Source organism: Crinia signifera, chromosome 9 (genome assembly GCF_055691185.1).
Source record: "Crinia signifera chromosome 9, ASM5569118v1, whole genome shotgun sequence".
NCBI lineage: Eukaryota > Metazoa > Chordata > Amphibia > Anura > Myobatrachidae > Crinia > Crinia signifera.
Genome location: NC_139225.1, coordinates 132,493,635 through 132,512,501, shown reverse-complemented (window position 1 = coordinate 132,512,501; position 18,867 = coordinate 132,493,635). Strand labels below are relative to the sequence as shown.

General features: G+C 47.2%; 1 protein-coding gene across 1 annotated transcript in view; it reads right to left on the bottom strand.

The window, feature by feature from the left end:
• TMEM91 (transmembrane protein 91) overlaps positions 1 to 13,002 on the bottom strand; it is a 42,165-nt gene extending 29,163 nt beyond the window's left edge. The window contains exon 1 of the mRNA XM_083159834.1: positions 12,872 to 13,002. The gene's annotated coding sequence lies outside the window, so the exon portion shown is untranslated. The remainder of the gene's footprint in view (positions 1 to 12,871) is intronic.
• Between the last annotated feature and the right edge of the window lie 5,865 nt (positions 13,003 to 18,867).

The following is an 18,867-nucleotide window of genomic DNA, read 5'->3' as shown; positions in this document are numbered from 1 at the left end:
AAGCGGGTGGGCATCTGACAACTGCTGACAATCTAATTTAAGGGTAAATATTATCACCCGGAGATCTATCAGAAAACACAATATAAAACTACTAGTTAAAAGCCTGTCAAAAATAATAGCTTAGTCCCCATCTGCTCCTACCTCCAATCCCTGACTTCACAGCTCCCTCTGTCCATATCTAGCAAGTTTGAAACAGATAATTTTCGTTTCACTTTCTGTTAAGGAGTAATGTGGTCTGTCGAGTGGCCTCTAGTGGCCTCTGGCAGTACTGCACCTCAGAGGTGAAGAGTAGTTAGCCTTTTATATATATAGAAAAGGCCAGGTATGCGTACTGCATCTTGGTGCATACAGAGGAATATAAGTCTGCATCACTGAATAATGCAGGGAAGTTATAGTATGAGGTAAAGATGAGAGAGCGAGGAAGACATAACATTGGCAAAACTGTATTTATAAGTGGGCTTACAGAGCTATCACTCTATAGGCATCACAATGGGTACATATTTTATATCCAAATGCTCTTGTTCCAGATGAGCCACCCAGATGGGGGATGAGATATAATTCCAGTGAGAAGTCCACACAAACAGCAGCCAGAGCACTGGGGAATCCCATTAATATAGATAACCTGTCGATACAGTTCTGTGTGTCACTGATGCTGAGATATAGGCCACTGGCTACACGCTGCACAGGAAATCATTTACCATGTAACCCGCTATGCAATATTCATGCACAGGACTGCACGCACTCCATATACCACCTGCTGCTTATACTCACATCAGTATGATCTCCTGCCAACAGCTCTATATCCTTCTATGGTATCCCCTCCGCACAACTGCACTCCATAGTTACCTCCCCTCCTGCATTCTGCAGGAGACTCCCTGACATAGCAGCAATCTCCCTCTCTCCCTCATTAGTCTACCAATCTCCCTTATGTCACCTAGCCCACATTACACTGTTACATCATAGTTACCTCCCCCCTGCATTCTGCAGGACACTCCCTGACATAGCAGCAATATCCCTCTCTCCCTCATTAGTCTAGCAATCTCCCTCATGTCACCTAGCCGACATTACACTGTTACATTTTTGTGGAAAAAAGGAATAAGAGACAGATACAGTTACATTGAATCATCAGCACCATTTCCTAGCACTTTACCAAGTATAGTAGCTCTTACTAACTGCTTTGTGGCTCATCTACATTTTGATCTAAGTAATTTTAAAAGATTCCTCTTGGATGTAGCAGTGCACAGCCACGCTTCTAGGTGCCACGTTCACAATCTCTCCATATATGGAACTAGACACGCCCTTTGGGTGGAGCATGACACGCCCCCCCCAATGGGGCACTTTGCTAAATTCTACTACCAACTATAATCTCCCTGAAACTGTTTTTAAAAAGTAGGCAAGTATACTGCACTGTATATACACATGCTGCTCTTACTGTATATACCACCATACACTCCCCAGGCAACCTTGTGCTTGCTATCTGACATTACAGTATGTGTTGGGGCAGAGGGGAGAGGGGAAATATTTTGAGGTTTTGCCTTAGCCTAATGGGGCCTACACACGGGGAGATTTTGCTGAGCGATCTGAGCAAAGCTAGATCGGTCAGATCGCTCAGCATACAATGCTGCACATCGCTGTGTGCTAAGCAATCTGTCAGCGGAGAACACTGGCCCTGACCGACAATCTAACTAGATTTATGCAGCATGCTGGATATCAATCACCGGGCGATAGCGACACACGGGGCTGAGCATCGCTATTGCTATGGCCCCTACACACGGAGCGATGTAGGGGTATTTTCTAGTCAAATTAGGTCAGATCCCTTAGAACAGGCATGTCCAAACTGTGGCCCTCCAGCTGTTGTGAAACTACAAATCCCAGCATGCTTTGCCATAGTTTTAGCATTCCCTAATAGCAAAACTGTGGCAAGGGAAGATGGGACTTGTAGTTTCACAACAGCTGGAGGGCCATAGATTGGACACGCCTGCCTTAGAAGATGCCCTGATATCACCCCGTGTGTAGGCCCCATCAGAACGGCCCTGGTGATACCTCCTCCGTCATATGCCATGGTCTCATTTATCGCTTCAGTGCATTCCAGTTTCACCATTAGCATTGAGTACTATAGCCTAATGGGATAAGCTCTGTTCCACTGTATTGAGCAGAGTAAAATCGATATGATGTATATATATAATTTGTATTAATGGTTACTATGAAAGAGCGTTAGGAGAACATGACGTTATAAATCCTATGGCGCCCTTGGAAAATAAGCCTCATATATTATATGTTATATATTACTTCCCTGGCTGCAGCTGCTTCTTGTAGCAAAAAAAAAAATTCCAATTTATTGTTACTATTCTTAACTGTGCATCTGCGGGAGATTTGTGAGCGATGCAGGCGGGAGGCGCGGAGGATGTATAGAAGCTGACCTCTCTGCTTTCTGCTTCATTACAGATAATCCATTAGCGGAGTTTCTGTACGGGGGAATACAGACGTGAGCAGTGCCGCAGTCGTACATTTCTGCTATGTCCCATTATAGCGGACGATCAATAACTATCCCATTACACTGCAAAACCTATTATTATTACGTGTAATAACCTAACTACTAAGTGTCTTCTGTGGATATGACTGGAGAGCAGCTCCTGAGAACCTTATCGCACAAATGGTGATTATTAAATAGCTCTCAACACTCTGGCCCTTATTCTGATCGGTGCGGCCGGATCCGAATATGCGGCCAGGACCGTGCGTGCGAAACCCCGCCTTCCATGCGGATCGCCAACTCCGTCCGTACGCGGTAAGAAGCTGGCCGAACGGACCGCACATGTATTTTTCACGGAATAGGCCTCCTCCATCTCAGGGAACCTCCCCCATCATTCGATGGTCGCAGAACATCGAATGCAGGACCGAGTGCTCCACCAGCTCCCGCAACCTCAGACCACACGGACATTTTTCCGTGCAAAAGCAGGGATCTGGGCGGGCAGCTGACATCCAGCGATGTCATATGTCCGCCCCCTACACGTGCGTCACGGCTGCATTACCATATGTACGCCCAGCGTTTGAATGGGAACGCCCATAAAACGCGGGGTGTAAACATATGTTAATGAGCCCAAATAGCCCTTCACGCCCCTCTCCACCCCCTGTTCGTAGTGTTTACATTTCATGCGGGATTTGGCCGTACACCCCGCTCGCACATGCGCAGAGACGCCTCTGCACATGCGCAGACACAAAACATCGGCGGCACGAACGCACGCGGTTATTACCGCACCAACCAGAATAAGGGCCTCTGTGAGGTAAATTTACTAAGATGGAAGTTCTATTTCACATGAGATGTTACCATGGGAAACCAATCAGATCCGACCTTTTATCTTCTAGAAGGTGTTAAATAAATAAGTAGATTATGATTGGTTGCCCTTAGCAACATCCCATGTGAAATAAAACTCCTATCTTAGTAAATTTCACCCTATGGAGTAAATTTACTAAGATGGAAGTTCTACTGAAGATGGGATGTTGGCCCTCATTCTGGTTGATTTGGTAAGCTGCGAAGCCCTACCCCACGCGCCGCGAATACACGCCCCCCCTTTGCATGTGCCCGCAGCTTGAGAAATCATTCGACCATCAAATGATTTTTCCTAGCTCACCAATATATGTCAGTGGAGATTGACTTATATTTGCAGGCTCCAGGACGAAGACAGGGTGGGCTGCTGACGTCATGTGGCATCACCAAATAATCCAAGCTACACCCATCATAAATAAATTCCTATGCTAATGAATCTGTCTTCCACCACTCATTTACATATTATAACAGTGTCGCCACCTAAAAATGGTCAGTATCTACTAGGTCCAGAAAACCGGGAATCATACACTAGGTCAACATTGACCAATGGTCGACACAAGCAAAAGGTTGGCATGAACATGGTCAACACAGATAAAGATTGACACAAGTTTTTCATTTTTTTTTAACCAACTGGACGTGGAGGGGGAATATAATGGTGCCCGAAGCATGGCGAGCAGTACACGCCATGGTGGGGGTCATTCTAATTCCTTCGGATAGGGCCCTGCTCCCATCTCCCAATTGTTCAACTAAGAAGCGAGGGTAAAGGTGGGTAACGTGAGAGGGTGCATTGAGGCCCGGCGACAGGCGGGGACAGCCGTCCTGGGCCCAGACGACCTGAGGGGCCCCAAGGCCCGCCAGCCCCGGCTCAGCCGATACTCAGATGGAATCTGCCCTCGCTCATATGTCCTGCGGGGCGGGCTGCAGCAAGCCTCGGATTAGAAGCCTATGTCATGCTGCTCAGCCACTCAGTCTCTCCCTGCCAGTGTCACTGCCTACCCGCACTTGGGGAAAAGGGGACGGAGCTACACAGAACTTGAAGGGGCGGGGCTACACGGATCCCGGAAGGGGTGGGGCTACAGAGTGACATACTCCTGCTGTGCTGCCTGTTCTTAAAGACTGGTAGAGGAAGAAAAGAAGCTGCTGCCATTCCAGGGCCACCCACAGTGAGAATGCACTCTGTGAGTGTTTATAATGTTAGAGTAAATGCTTTGTGTGTATATGTAGGGTGGGTCAGGGTGCAGGATAGAAGGGTAAGGATTAAGCTGCAGGGGTAGGGAGGGTTATAGACCACGTCAGTGTGATACAGCACAAGCCATCTGCTGAGGGAGTGCGTTGAAGTGATAGAACGCAGGGTGAAGGAGTGCATCAGTGTGATAAAGTGCAGGCCACGGGCTGAGGGAGCGCATCAGTGTGGTTGAGTGCAGGGTGAGGGAGTGCATCAGTGTGATAGAGTGCAGGCCACGGGCTGAGGAAGTGCGTCAGTGTCACAGAGCACAGGCCACAGGGTGAGGAAGTGCATCAGTGTGACAGAGCACAGGGTGAGGGAGTGCTTCAATGTCACAGAGCGCAGGGTGAGGGAGTGCGTTGGTGTGATAGAACGCAGGGTGAGGGAGTGCATCGGTGTGATAGAGTGCAGGCCACGGGCTGAGGGAGCGCATCAGTGTGATAGAGCACAGGCCACAGGGTGAGGGAGTGCATCAGTGTGATAGAACGCATGCCGCAGGGTAAGGGAGCGAATCATTGTGATAGAACGCATGCCTATGGGTGCATCACTGTGTTATAAAATGCATGTCGCAGGGTGAGGGAGTATCAGTGTGTCAGAGCACAGGCCACAGGGTTAGGGAGTGCGTCAGTGTTATAGAACACATGCCACAGTGTAAGGGAGTGCATGGGTGTGAAAGCGCGCAGGGTAAGGGAGCGCATTGGTGTTACAGTATAGAGCGCAGGTCGCGGGGTAAGGGAGTGCGCTAGTGTGATAGAGCCCAAGCCATGGGGTGAGGGAGGGCGTCAGTGGTAAAGAACGCAGGCCACAGTGCGTCCAGTTTATGTTCCAACAAAAGGTGGTGGTTGATAGCGTTTTAGGGTGTTAGGGGCCCCCAGATATATCAGTGTAAATTCTGCTGCCAGCCCTGGGTGCACTACCTGAGCTGGGAGGGAGAGGTATGTTGCCTTTAGGGCTACTGCTAACACATAACTCAGCGTCTATGGGCGACTGGAGGACTGTTTTCTGCACTAAAGCGCAAGGTGGCTGTAATGTCGCTCCCCCTCCATATTTCTGTTCCAAAACGACAGATATCTACAATGCATTTATAGTCAAGCCCAATTACAGCAATCCTCCTAAATACAGCATTTGGTGGTGGATTACGCAGGGATATCCATATAAATTGTATTTTTCTTAATTCAGATTCTTAAATCGATAAAGAGATAATTTGGCAAACATTGCTGCTAATAAAAATGTCTTCTATCTAATGGGTGAAATACGGCATTGTAAGATCTCTGCTTCCCTGCAGCACAAAGCATTTACTGTTCTTCAGAGTGAAGTGTTACAAGATTTAAATAGCTGCTTTGTAATCTCATTTAATAAAGGTTGGCTGGACGCTCCTGCAGACAGAGATGTGAGAGACCAAAATGCATTTCCCAAACAGCTTGCAGCAACAACAAAAATTGCAAATGACTAACAGCACAAATGGTTATTTGAGGGGTTATGAATTAATAAAGTCTGAAAAAAGGGTTTATATAACCACAACTTTACTGACAATAAACAAAATAACAAATAGGTATAATGGTGTGTGTGTGTGTGCGGTGTTATACAGTTTGTGTGTGTGTGCGGGGGGGAAGGGGGTCAGTTGTCTTGAGCAAACCCGATGACCATTGGTCCACATAAATAGCTTTCTAGAAGTTGTGTGCGCTGGTGAGAGAAGGGGTTATTGAGCGCTGATCAGAAAGAGTGAATGGCAGGGGATGATGGATGCGGAAAATGCATGAATAATGGGGCAAAATTAAGGGGGAGGGGATCGGTGCTTATAAAATTATATTTGTAGAAGACTGAGATAAGTATGGATTCAGAGGGCAATGTGACAGCTGACACCCTGTAATAAGACAATTGCTCCTCAGTGCGATGTCACACCTGAGTGAAGGGTGACAGGTGATATGGATAAGCGACAGATGTATCGGCAGATGGTACTTTTGTGTTACCGGGATATGTCTGTTAGCAAGTGTCTGATGTATTTCCAGAGCGTGGTAAAAGTCATCCTACAGACTGCTAGGTCTGCAGTATATAACTGTAGTCTGGGAAGCCTCAAATCAGAAATACATTTTGACACATTTGTGTTAAGGAGTTGAGCTATCCGTTGCTGACAATAACAGGTGTTTTGATAAACTGTAGGGATTTCTTCTACAACGCCCTATAGGAGACAGTTTACCATGGTACAATGGGGCAGATGTATTAAGCCTGGAGAAGAGATAAACTGGAGTTAAAGTGGAGATAACATGGAAGAGATAACGCACCAGCCAATCAGCTGTGTTTGAAATATGACAGTTGGGATCTGATTGGCTGGTGCGTTATCTCCTTCCACTTTATCTCCAGTTTATCTCTTCACCAGGCTTAATACATCTGCCCCAATTTGACAGCTTTGGCCTACACTTGCGCAATGATCCGAAAAGCAGCAACCTCCTTCTCTGGGTAAGAATCCGCCATGAAACTCATTATTAATGATCTGCTCCAAAACCCTTACTTTAAGGTCATGAGAATTGTCAAAGGTGCCTTGTGCTTTTAATTTATGTGGTTTTACATGATTAAATATTGTTATTTTACTTTCTCATCGGTGTAAAGTGCCACTGTTTCCTTTTCCTTGTATTGTTGCACTTGAGGGGTTGCTCTTTCCCTCCAAGAAGCTGCCTTACGACATCAGCACCCGGTCAGGGAACTTTTCTTTCCCTTTTTTAAATAAACAATTCATCTACTGATGCACCAACCAGTATTCTAAGCTTCTACAGATGCTGACAGAGGACATCTCAGTCCTAGCATACTGGGACGCCGGGATGTACACCAGGGAAGTGATTTGTAGCTGCATTATCATAATGACGTAGACACAACTATGGTAAAAGACAATGCTCTGCTTGATCTCAAGTCCGAATCAGCCCCATTGTGAGGTTAAGATATGAGGAACACTTAGTGAGGACATAGGATAGAGGGTAAGGGGATGAGGTGACACAGTATGGAGTGTAAAGAGATGAGGTGATTGGAGGGGAACAGGATGAGGTGACAGGATAGAGTGTAAGGTGATGAGGTGACACAGGATTGAGGGTAAAAGAATGAGGCGACACAGGATAGAGGGAAAGGAGATGAGGTGACTCAGGATAGAGGGTAAAGAGATGAGGTGACACAGTATAGACGCAGGGCTGGGCAACACCGGCCCTCCAGATGTTGATGAACTACACATCCCAGCATGCCTTGCATCAGTTTCAGCATGGCCACATAGCAAAACTAATGCAAAGCATTCTGGGATGTGTAGTTCATTAACATCTGGAGGGCCGGTGTTGCCCAGCCCTGGTATAGAGGGTAAGGAGATGAGGTGACACAGGATAGAGGGAAAGGAGATGAGGTGACACAGGATTGAGGGTAAAGGAATGAGGTGACACAGGATAGAGGGTAAGGAGATGAGATGACACAGTATAGAGGGTAAAGGGAAGAGGTGACACAGGATAGAGGGTAAGGAGATGAGGTGACACAGGATAGAGGGTAAGGAGATGAGGTGACACAGGATAGAGGGTAAGGAGATGAGGTGACACAGGATAGAGGGTAAGGAGATGAGGTGACACAGGATAGAGGGTAAGGAGATGAGGTGACACAGGATAGAGGGTAAGGAGATTAGGTGACACAGGATAGAGGGTAAGGGGATGAGGTGACACAGGATAGAGGGTAAGGAGATGAGGTGACACAGGATAGAGGGTAAGGAGATGAGGTGACACAGGATAGAGGGTAAGGGGATGAGGTGACACAGGATAGAGGGAAAGGAGATGAGGTGACTCAGTATAGAGGGTAAGGAGATGAGGTGACACAGTATAGAGGGTAAGGAGATGAGGTGACACAGAATAGAGGGAAAGGAGATGAGGTGACACAGGATTGAGGGTAAAGGTATGAGGTGACACAGGATAGAGGGTAAGGAGATGAGGTGACACAGGATAGAGGGTAAGGAGATGAGGTGACACAGGATTGAGGGTAAAGGTATGAGGTGACACAGGATAGAGGGTAAGGAGATGAGGCGACACAGGATAAAGGGTTAGGAGATGAGGTGACACAGGATTGAGGGTAAAGGGATGAGGTGACACAGGATAGAGGGTAAGGAGATGAGGTGACACAGGATTGAGGGTAAAGGTATGAGGTGACACAGGATAGAGGGTAAGGAGATGAGGTGACACAGGATAGAGGGTAAGGAGATGAGGCGACACAGGATAAAGGGTAAGGGGATGAGGTGACACAGGATAGAGGGTAAGGAGATGAGGTGACACAGGACAGAGGGTAAGGAGATGAGGTGACACAGGACAAGAGGGTAAGGCAATGTGATGGATGATGACACAGGATAGAGGTAAGGGGATGAGGTGACACAGGATAGAGGGTAAGGAGATGAGGTGTCACTGTACAGGATAGAGGGTAAGGGGATGAGGTAACACAATAAGCAATCATAATAATAATAATGAGACAGTATGTAAGGGGTACAACATGTAAGCGCAGGTGAAATACAAGAATGATGAGATACAGTATACTAACACTGTACAGTCTGTAATGTGTATATTACAGACGGATATGAGAGTGAAGTGTTTACGAATATTTGACAGAAACAATAGAACTATACATTGCATAGGATTTTACAGCATGCAAATTATTTCTATATGGCTGCATCGTATTAAGTAGTAACATAAATCACTTGTGACTCAGTGGGTAAGAACCCCGCTGTAACACAATGTCAGTCTTGCCGAGGACCACAATTCATATGTTGCTGGCTGTTTCTGGCGACCTTGGACAAGGCAGTTATTTATCCCAGGTGACAGAAATGAGTGTAAGCTCCATTGAGCAGACACACGCCGCGATGCATCCCTTCTGGTAAGGCATGAGATGGTGATAATGGGCATACTATGGCATTATTCCATGGAAGCATTCAGTAGATAAGATTACAGGTGCCCCTTATACAGGTATAAGGGTCATTTGTAGGAGACACAGTATGATATACAGTAATAGCTGGATTTAGAATGCTGTAGGATATAGCGATAACATTAAATATAGTTGTAGGTTTTGCTAGCAGTTCCGAATGATTATTAGACAAAGGTATTGATGTATTTGATTTAGGGGTCAGCCATAGACGCCTAGGACAGAGGAGCGTAAGGGATTCCACAAAATGACATGCTTATAATATACAGGATGCATCAATGTGGTTGGGAGATCTGTGTTACATGGGTCACAAACGTACAATGAGTGGGTGTAAGAAATTACAGAGGTTCAGCATAACATTAATATAAAGAGTAGTTACTATTATTATTATTATTGTATGGATCTAGTATAGAAATGTAGGTGTATATAAGTGTAGGATATACTGTAGGAGTTGAGATAAAACACTGGAATATAAAGATCTTGTACTATAGGGTAGGACATAGGAGTGGGATAAAAGCGTGGGGTTATATAGCTCAGGTATAGAAGTGTACTATATAGGAGTAGGATAAATCATGTGATATAGGAGTCTGATACAGTATAGATGTGTAGAATATATGAGTAGGATATTGGTGTCACATTTAGAAGTGTAGGATAAAGGAGTTGGGGTATAGGTTTTAGGTACAGTATAGAAGTGTAGGATACATGTGTGACAAAAGCGTGGGGTATAGGTGCTATGTACAGTATGGAAGTCTATGATACAGGAACATGGGACAAAAGCGTAGTTTATAGGTGCTATGTACAGTATAGAAGTATATGACACAGGAATGTGGCACAAAAGCATGGGGTATAGGTGTTATGTACAGTATAGAATTGTATGATACATGTGTGCGAAAAAAGTGTGGGGTATAGGTGCTATGTACAGTATGGAAGTATACGATACAGGAACGTGGGACAAAAGCGTGGAGTATAGGTGCTATGTACAGTATAGAAGTATATGATACAGGAACATGGGACACAAGCGTGGGGTATAGGTGCTAGGTACAGTATAGAACTATATGATACATGAACGTGGGACAAAAGCATGGGGTATAGGTGCTATGTACAGTATAGAAGTATATGATACAAGAAAGTGGGACAAAAGCATGGGGTATAGGTGCTAGGTACAGTATAGAAGTATATGATACAGGAACATGGGACAAAAGCATGGGGTATAGGTGCTAGGTACATTATAGAACTATATGATACAGGAACGTGGGACAAAAGCATGGGTATAGGTGCTATGTACAGTATAGAAGTATATGATACAGGGACATGGGACAAAAGCGTGGGGTATAGGTGCTAGGTACAGTATAGAACTATATGATACAGGAACGTGGGACAAAAGTGTGGGGTATAGGTGCTATGTACAGTATAGAAGTATATTATACACAAGCGTGGGACAAAAGCTTGGGGTATAGGTGCTATGTACAGTATATAAGTATATGATACAGGAACGTGGGACAAAAGCATGGGGTATAGGTGCTATGTACAGTATAGAAGTATACGATACACAAACGTGGGACAAAAGCATGGGGTATAGGTGATAGGTACAGTATAGAAGTATACGATACAGGAACATGGGACAAAAGTGTGGGGTATAGGTGCTATGTACAGTATGGAAGTCTACGATACAGGAATGTGGGACAAAAGCATGGGGTATAGGTGCTATATACAGTATATAAGTTTACAATACAGGAACGTGGGGCACAAGCATGGGGTATAGGTGCAGTATATGATACAAAAGAATGGGAAAGTTTAGAACATTACAGTAGTGGTGTATAGGGTCAGGTATATACATGTAGGACAAAGGAATGGGATACAGGGTCAGGTATATATGTGAAGGACATACTGTAGGAGTGGGGATGGGATATAGGGTCAGGTATATACGTGTAGGACCTAGGAATGGGATATAGGAGTGGTTAATAGGAGTGAGATATGGGGTCAGGTATATACTGTATGTGTAGGACGTAGGAGTGGGAGACAGGGTCAGGTATATACCTGTAGGACCTAGGAGTGGGATATAGGAGTGGTTAATAGAAGTGAGATATGGGGTCAGGTATATACGTGTAGGACGTAGGAGTGGGAGACAGGGTCAGGTATATAAGAGGAATGTTATATACAGTAGGAGTGGGATGGGAATGGGATATAGGATCGGGTATACAAGAGCAGGACACAGGAGTCAGATTTGGGGTCAGGTATATACCTGTAGGACCTAGGAATGGGATATAGGAGTGGTTAATAGGAGTGAGATATGGGGTCAGGTATATACTGTATGTGTAGGACGTAGGAGTGGGAGACAGGGTCAGGTATATACCTGTAGGACCTAGGAGTGGGATATAGGAGTGGTTAATAGAAGTGAGATATGGGGTCAGGTATATACGTGTAGGACGTAGGAGTGGGAGACAGGGTCAGGTATATAAGAGGAATGTTATATACAGTAGGAGTGGGATATACTGTAGGGGTCAGGTATATAAGAGGAGTGGTAAACAGGGTCAGGTATATACGTGTAGGACATAGGATGGGATATAGGGTCAGGTATATATGAGTGGGATACAGGCTCACGTATATAAGAGGAGTGGTATATAGGAATGGGATATAGGGTCAGGTACAGTATATAACAGTAGTGGTATATAGGAATGGGATATAGGGTCAGGTATATATATATATAAGAGGAGTGGTACATACAGTAGGAGTGGGATACATGGTCAGGTATATAAGAGGAGTGGTATATACAGTAGGAGTGGGATACAGGCTCAGGTATATAAGGAGTGGTATATAGGAATGGGATATAGGGTCAGGCATATACAGTAGGAGTGAGATACAGGGTCAGGTACTGTATATAAGGAGTGGGATACAGGGTCAGGTATATAAGGAGTGGTATATAGGAATGGGATATAGGGTCAGGTATATACAGTAGGAGTGGGATACAGGGTCAGGTATATAAGGAGTGGTATATAGGAATGGGATATAGGGTCAGGTATATACAGTAGGAGTGGGATACAGGGTCAGGTATATAAGGAGTGGTATATAGGAATGGGATATAGGGTCAGGTATATACAGTAGGAGTGGGATACAGGGTCAGGTATATACAGTAGGAGTGGGATACAGGGTCAGGTATATAAGGAGTGGTATATAGGAATGGGGCATAGGGTCAGGTATATACAGTAGGAGTGGGAGACAGGGTCAGGTATGTAAGTGCAGGATGTGAGAGTTGCAATGAGAAGTGTTATTAGTTGTAGGAGTAAAGTCACAAGTGTATGAGAGCCCGGATATCTCTGGCTGCAGCAATGGACAGCACCCAGCTAGCGACCTGTACGGAGGTGACAGCGCTATGCCGCCCCAGAAGCCCCATCACATACCTGGATGCTCCGATGTCTGTGCGCCCCGTCCTCCTCTGCTCACTGCCTCCGACTCTCTCTCTGCTGGGAGAGGAGGAGGGAGCGGAGGCTGCTGCTGCTGCTGCTGCTGCTGTAACCCCTTCTCCCCCGCTCTACAGCACTGCTGCTGCTGCGGACACTAAGCCCTCCATGGATCATGAAAGGGGCCCCTGTGTCCCTCTAAAATGTACACATTACTTCTCTATGAGGGGGCGGGTATGGGTCATTGGTCGACTCATATTAGGTCCACATGCATTGGGTCGACCACTGAAGAGCGACATGGCTTAGGTCGACAGTCTAAAGGTCGACAGGAGTTTATCACTTTTTGTCTGGGATGTCGACATGGACACAGTCAAAATGTACCCGCTGTGCTTGCCATGCTTTGGGCGCGGTGCCCCGCTGCGCTCGACACGCTGTTTTATTTTCCCACCACGCCGTTGTGAATGGTAGGGCATGAAATACCTCCTCTCGGCACATGTTGGCTTACAAAAATCCCCCCAAAAAACCCATGTCGACCTTTTGACTATCGACCTTCCCATTGTTGACCTTATGCTTGTGTCAACCTTCCAACACTGTCGACCTTAGCCATGTCAACTTATTTTATGTGTCGACCTAAGAAATGTAAACTTTGTGGGCACAGGGACCTTTGAAAGACACCGTGCTGGGCCCTGCATGGAGGAGAGCGGCCCCTGTGCCCCTTTAGAATATACACTTATTACATCTCTTTGGGTGGGGGGGTTCACGGGACCACTGGCAGACACCCTGCTGGGCCTTGCATGGAGGAGAGGGGGCCCCTGTGCCCCTTTGGAATATATACTTATTACATCTCTTTGGGGAGGGGGTGGAGACGGGGGACGGGGGGTTCACGGGACCACTGGCAGACACCCTGCTGGGCCCTGCATAGAGGAGAGGGGCCCCTGTGCCCTTCTGTAACATACTTAACACTGCTCTATGAGGGGGCATGGGGACCACTGAGAGACACCCAGCTGCTGGGCCCTGCATGGAGGAGAAGGGACCATCTGTGCCCTTCTCTAATACATACTTGCCTACCCTCCCGGAATGGCCGGGAGGATCCCGCAAATCGGGTCCCCCTCCCGGTCCACCGGCAAGTCTCCCGCATTTCCCTACAGCCCCGGCTCCCCCTCTCCCCGCGGTCTAAAAACTATGACTTTCGCGGGTCCGCGGGGAGGGGGCGGGGCTAAATGACGCAATTCGCGGCATTTTTAGCCCCTCCCCCACCCACAGACCCGCAAATTGAGGCTTCAGCCCGTCATGGGGGCGGGGCTTGATGACATCACCCATATCCCGCCCCCAAAACGAAGCCTCTACCCGCCCCCTTTCACTCCTCTCCGTGCTTCTCCCGGAAAGGAGTATGCCAAAGTCGGCAAGTATGCTCTAATACCTCTTTCAGAGAGCCGCGGACGAATAACTCGCCAATTTCCTGGCATTTGAAGCGCCGGGTATTTCCTCTATTACACAGGGTTTTCATAGGTGTAAAAGGGTCAATCCGGATCTTAAACTCTGGGTTTCCGACCCTGGTCATTTGCAAGGTCGGAGACCTGGAGTTTAAGATCCGGATTGACCCTTTCACACAGAAAAAGGACCCGTGTATTTTATAAAATTCCCAGGTGGAAATGCTTCACCCGAGAATTTCAGTTTCTGTGTGAAAGGGGATAACTGACTTACTTATTACTGCATGGGAGGTATTCCTACTGGGATTCCGAGTTTCAACTGTCGAGTGTTGGAAAGTCTGAGGATTGGCGAAAACAGCTTCGTATTGTCATAAATGGCCGAGAATTCAAAAAGTCGCGGCCCTCTCCTACAAAACAGATCCAACTTGTTTTAAAGTCGTTTCTGTTTGGTTGGAAACTGCCTTAATTGCTGTTGAAAGCGGCAGCATTGAATAGGCGACAGCCGCTTATTCCGCTAGTAGAAATAGCGGCTGGGATTGAATACCCCCAACGGGGTAAATTTACTAAAATGGGAGTTCTATTGAAGACGGGATGTTGCCCATAGCAACCAATCTAATTTATTTAGCACCTTCTAGAAGATAATATAATCTGATTGGTTGCTGTAGGCAACATCCCATTTTACTAAATTTGCCTCCACGAGGAGGGACAGGGGCTCCTGAGGTCCATACATCGGTGCCTGCAGCCCAGGCACATGAATTAGCTTACAGGATCTCTCCCAGACACTAGAGGGTTAATTTTACACATACAAATCTCCTCTATATAATCCCTTGTAATCCACATGTCATGCATCGTATTCCCCTCTGGACAGATGCACGACATTTACTAAGTGTCCTAGCTTAACATCATTTAGAGGTAATGCACATCGCTCCACATTACGTGTCTGGGAGTGACAGTGTAATAATGCGATGCTGGCTCTATTACCGCACAGCAGTTGTTATTCCTGAGGCTTCTGAGGGGTTTTATGTACAAATCATCAAAGAAAACTCGACTAGAACAAAGGGGTCTTGAGAGAGATAAAGTAGAAAAAGGTACAGTACTAACCAACCAGCTCCTAACCATACCTTGCTGCTCACTGTTGCCCACACCAGCAATGAGTTATTGGGGTGCCGGATGATGCTCCGACAGTGGGGATCCCGGCAGTCAGTATCCTGACGTCGGGATCCTGACTGCTCCGACAGGGAAGATCCTGGCTCACAGGGGCTATTCTCCCTTGTTGGGGTCCACGACCCCCATAGTGGGAGAATAGAACCTGTGTTGAAATGTGAAACTGTATACATGCATAAGGTCACACATAAGTTGCTAGGATGTTTAAAAGTATGAGCACAGGCATAAGTCAGGTCCTGTTGGGAGGTGCAGTGTCCTGCGTCTGTATAAAGTATAACAGAAGAGTACTAAGATTATGAGCACAGGCAGTGGTCACGTCCTGTTGGGAGGTGCAGTGTCCTGCGTCTGTATAAAGTATAACAGAAATGTACTACAATTATGAGCACAGGCAGAGGTCAGGTCGTGTTGGGAGGTGCAGTGTCCTGCGTCTGTATAAAGTATAACAGAAGTGTACTACGATTATGAGCATTGGCAGAGGTCAGGTCATGTTTTGTGGTGCAGTGTCCTGCGTCTGTATAAAGTATAAGAGAAGTGTACTACAAATATGAGCACAGGCAGAGGTCAGGTCATGTTGGGAGGTGGAGTGGGTACTTGTTTCCTAGCACGGCCACAATCGTGTGGATCGTGTACCTTTAAGTTAAGGTACACGATCCACACGATGGACCCGATTTCCTTTGAAATCAGGTCCATTTTGCCGGCAAAGGGTCAAAATCGGGGGCATCGCGTCGGTCGGGACCATTAACATTGGTCCCGACACGACCGACGCGATGCCCCCGATTTTGCCATAGGCTTCAATGTTAAAATATTTTTTAACATTGAAATCGGGAGGATCGCGTCGGTCTTGTGCCATTATAATGGCACAAGATGAGATGGACTTGGACGCGTATAACTTCACAGGTATACGCATCCCCTCGCGGGGCTCGCTGAGCTCGCCCCGCTTCGGGCTCGGTGGCTCGCTGCGCTCGCCACACTATTCTATTCTCAACTCCACGCCAACGTGGATAGTAGGGGAATGAAAAGGTCGGAGGACGCGCACCGCCGCCCCTCGCGGGCTCGCTGCGCTCGCCACGCTTCGGGTTGGCGTCTATCGTGGGGTGGGGTTTACGTCGTTAAATTTGGGGGTCTAGGGAATATTTTACATTGAATCCAATGTAAAATCGGGTCCCAGGGACCCGATTTACATTTCATTCAATCAAAAAATCGGGTCGGTCGCGTTGATCGCATCGCATGCGACCAAATCGCATGCGATGCGATCGACCCGATTTTTCCGACACGACCACCCCGATGTAAATCGGTGTGGCCGTGCTAGGAAACAAGTACCATGGAGTGAATATGTAACACCCTCCCGGTACTGGGTATGGTAGAATACCCCTGCATCGTCATAGTTGAAATACTTTACACTTACTCTGCTCCGGCTGGTCCTGGGTTATGCACAGGGCAGGCGACAGGGGGGGTCAAGGGGGACACCTGTACCGGGCCCCAAGTTTCTGAGGGGCCCCAAAGTTCTGACAGTTGTAAGCATAGCTGTGGCAGTACAGTGCCTAGAAATGGTTTATAAAGGCACCCACCTGGATTCCTGTAAGGGTACTTGCCCAGACACCCCTCCAGCATTATTTAATATTAATTGTGTGTTTTGTAATAATAAAAACACACATTCAATAATATAAAAATGTTCTGCTCAAGGGGGCGGGGTTAGGGGGCCCCAGAGATATCAGTGTACCGGGCCCCAAGATTTCTGTTGCCGGCCCTGGTTATGCATAAGTACCAGTGGGAGCTCTGAATACCCAGAATTTTACTTACAGAAGCATTGCGGTGTTGGGATGCAATTGCCAGGGAAGTGCAGTAAGAATTGGGTGGCAGGCAGAGCAGCCATCAGGGGGGGATTGTGGGGACTCCAGTGAAAATCGCCGAAAACAAGCCATCCTTGCCATTTAACCCCTGCACAGGCCGCTCGCCCTTCTCCCCGTTCCTGGGGACTCCTCTGAACGGTGAGGTTTGCCACTAATGCAGCAAGCCCGCTGCACTTAGCTGCAAGCTTCGCCATTTTGACGGCCGCACTCTCCGTCTCCACCTCGCTGGGTGAAAACGGCGAGTGCGACCGTCAAAGCGGTGAGTACAGGGGGGGTCAGATGAATGCTGAACCGCGAGCTATGATGGCGAGCTTTCGGCACCGCTCGCCATCACAGCTCGCTAAACAGCATTGAATATACCCCTTAGTACACTGCAGGTGAGAAACGTGGTGTATACTCACCATCCATCCTGTCAGTCTCCGTCCAGGCACACATTTACCTACAGGACCACCACTTTGGGTGTCGTGTCCCGGCACCACAGCGGTCATCAGCGGCCTCATTGCAACATCCACCTTGAACAGACCTGGCTCTATAACACGGAAAGTGAATTACACACTATGGGGCCCATTTATCAAACATATTTGCGACTAAATCCCCCAAAACGCCCATTTTCAGGGGTTAGCCACAAATATAAACCCCACCCAAATATAACTCTCTTACATCTGCTCCACCTGCAATGCACATGGTTCTGTCCATTAGAGAGTGTACCAGAATAATCCCCTATATTAAGAAATGTTAATAAAATGTTAATTATAAATAATGCATACATTATTTCGGCAAAGGCCGTTTCTTCAGCTGAGGTGGAACAAGAAGTCTCAGCATGCCCTCATACCTCCCAACTTCTTCACTAGGGAAATAGGGACACTTGCGCTGCGTGCGCCCAAAAAGGGTGTGTGCCCTATGTGAATGAGGGCATGTCATATGCAAATTAGCCACAATTGGGCCACGCCCCATTTTCCCGCCCTCTGTGACGCTGAATAGATGCACAGTGTCTATTCTCTACAGGCTGGGGGGACTCCTAACTGCCCCTCTCCTGCCGCGGGACACTGCCGGCCCCGGGCGGGACGATCCCAAAAAAACAGGACGGTCCTGCGAAAAATGGGACAGTTGGGAGGTATGTGTCCTGGTAGTTCACTGAATGCCAGGTACTTTGTGGATGTGTCCTTCGGACCCCTGGGTAGTCGCTATTACCCCTCCATTTGGGAGGTCTAGGTGACTTATTATCTCCTGCAACCATACATTGCTTACAGGCTTGTGAACACTGCAGATAACACACACACAATGCACACTGCAGATAACACACACAATGCACAGCTGTCTCCCCTACAGATGCTGCTGTTCTCCGCACTCTGCTGTGTGTGTGTGTGTGTGTGTGTGTGTTCTGTATGTCTTTCCAGCCTGTGCGGCGGTGGATGCTGCCAATAATACACAGAGGGGTGTAAAAGCAGCATGGGGCATCTAGTTATGTTGTCTTGCTTCAGCCATCTGCACCCAGCAGTCGTCTTCCTCTGTGATGAGTCTACTGGGCAACCAGGCACCCAGGAGTTACGCC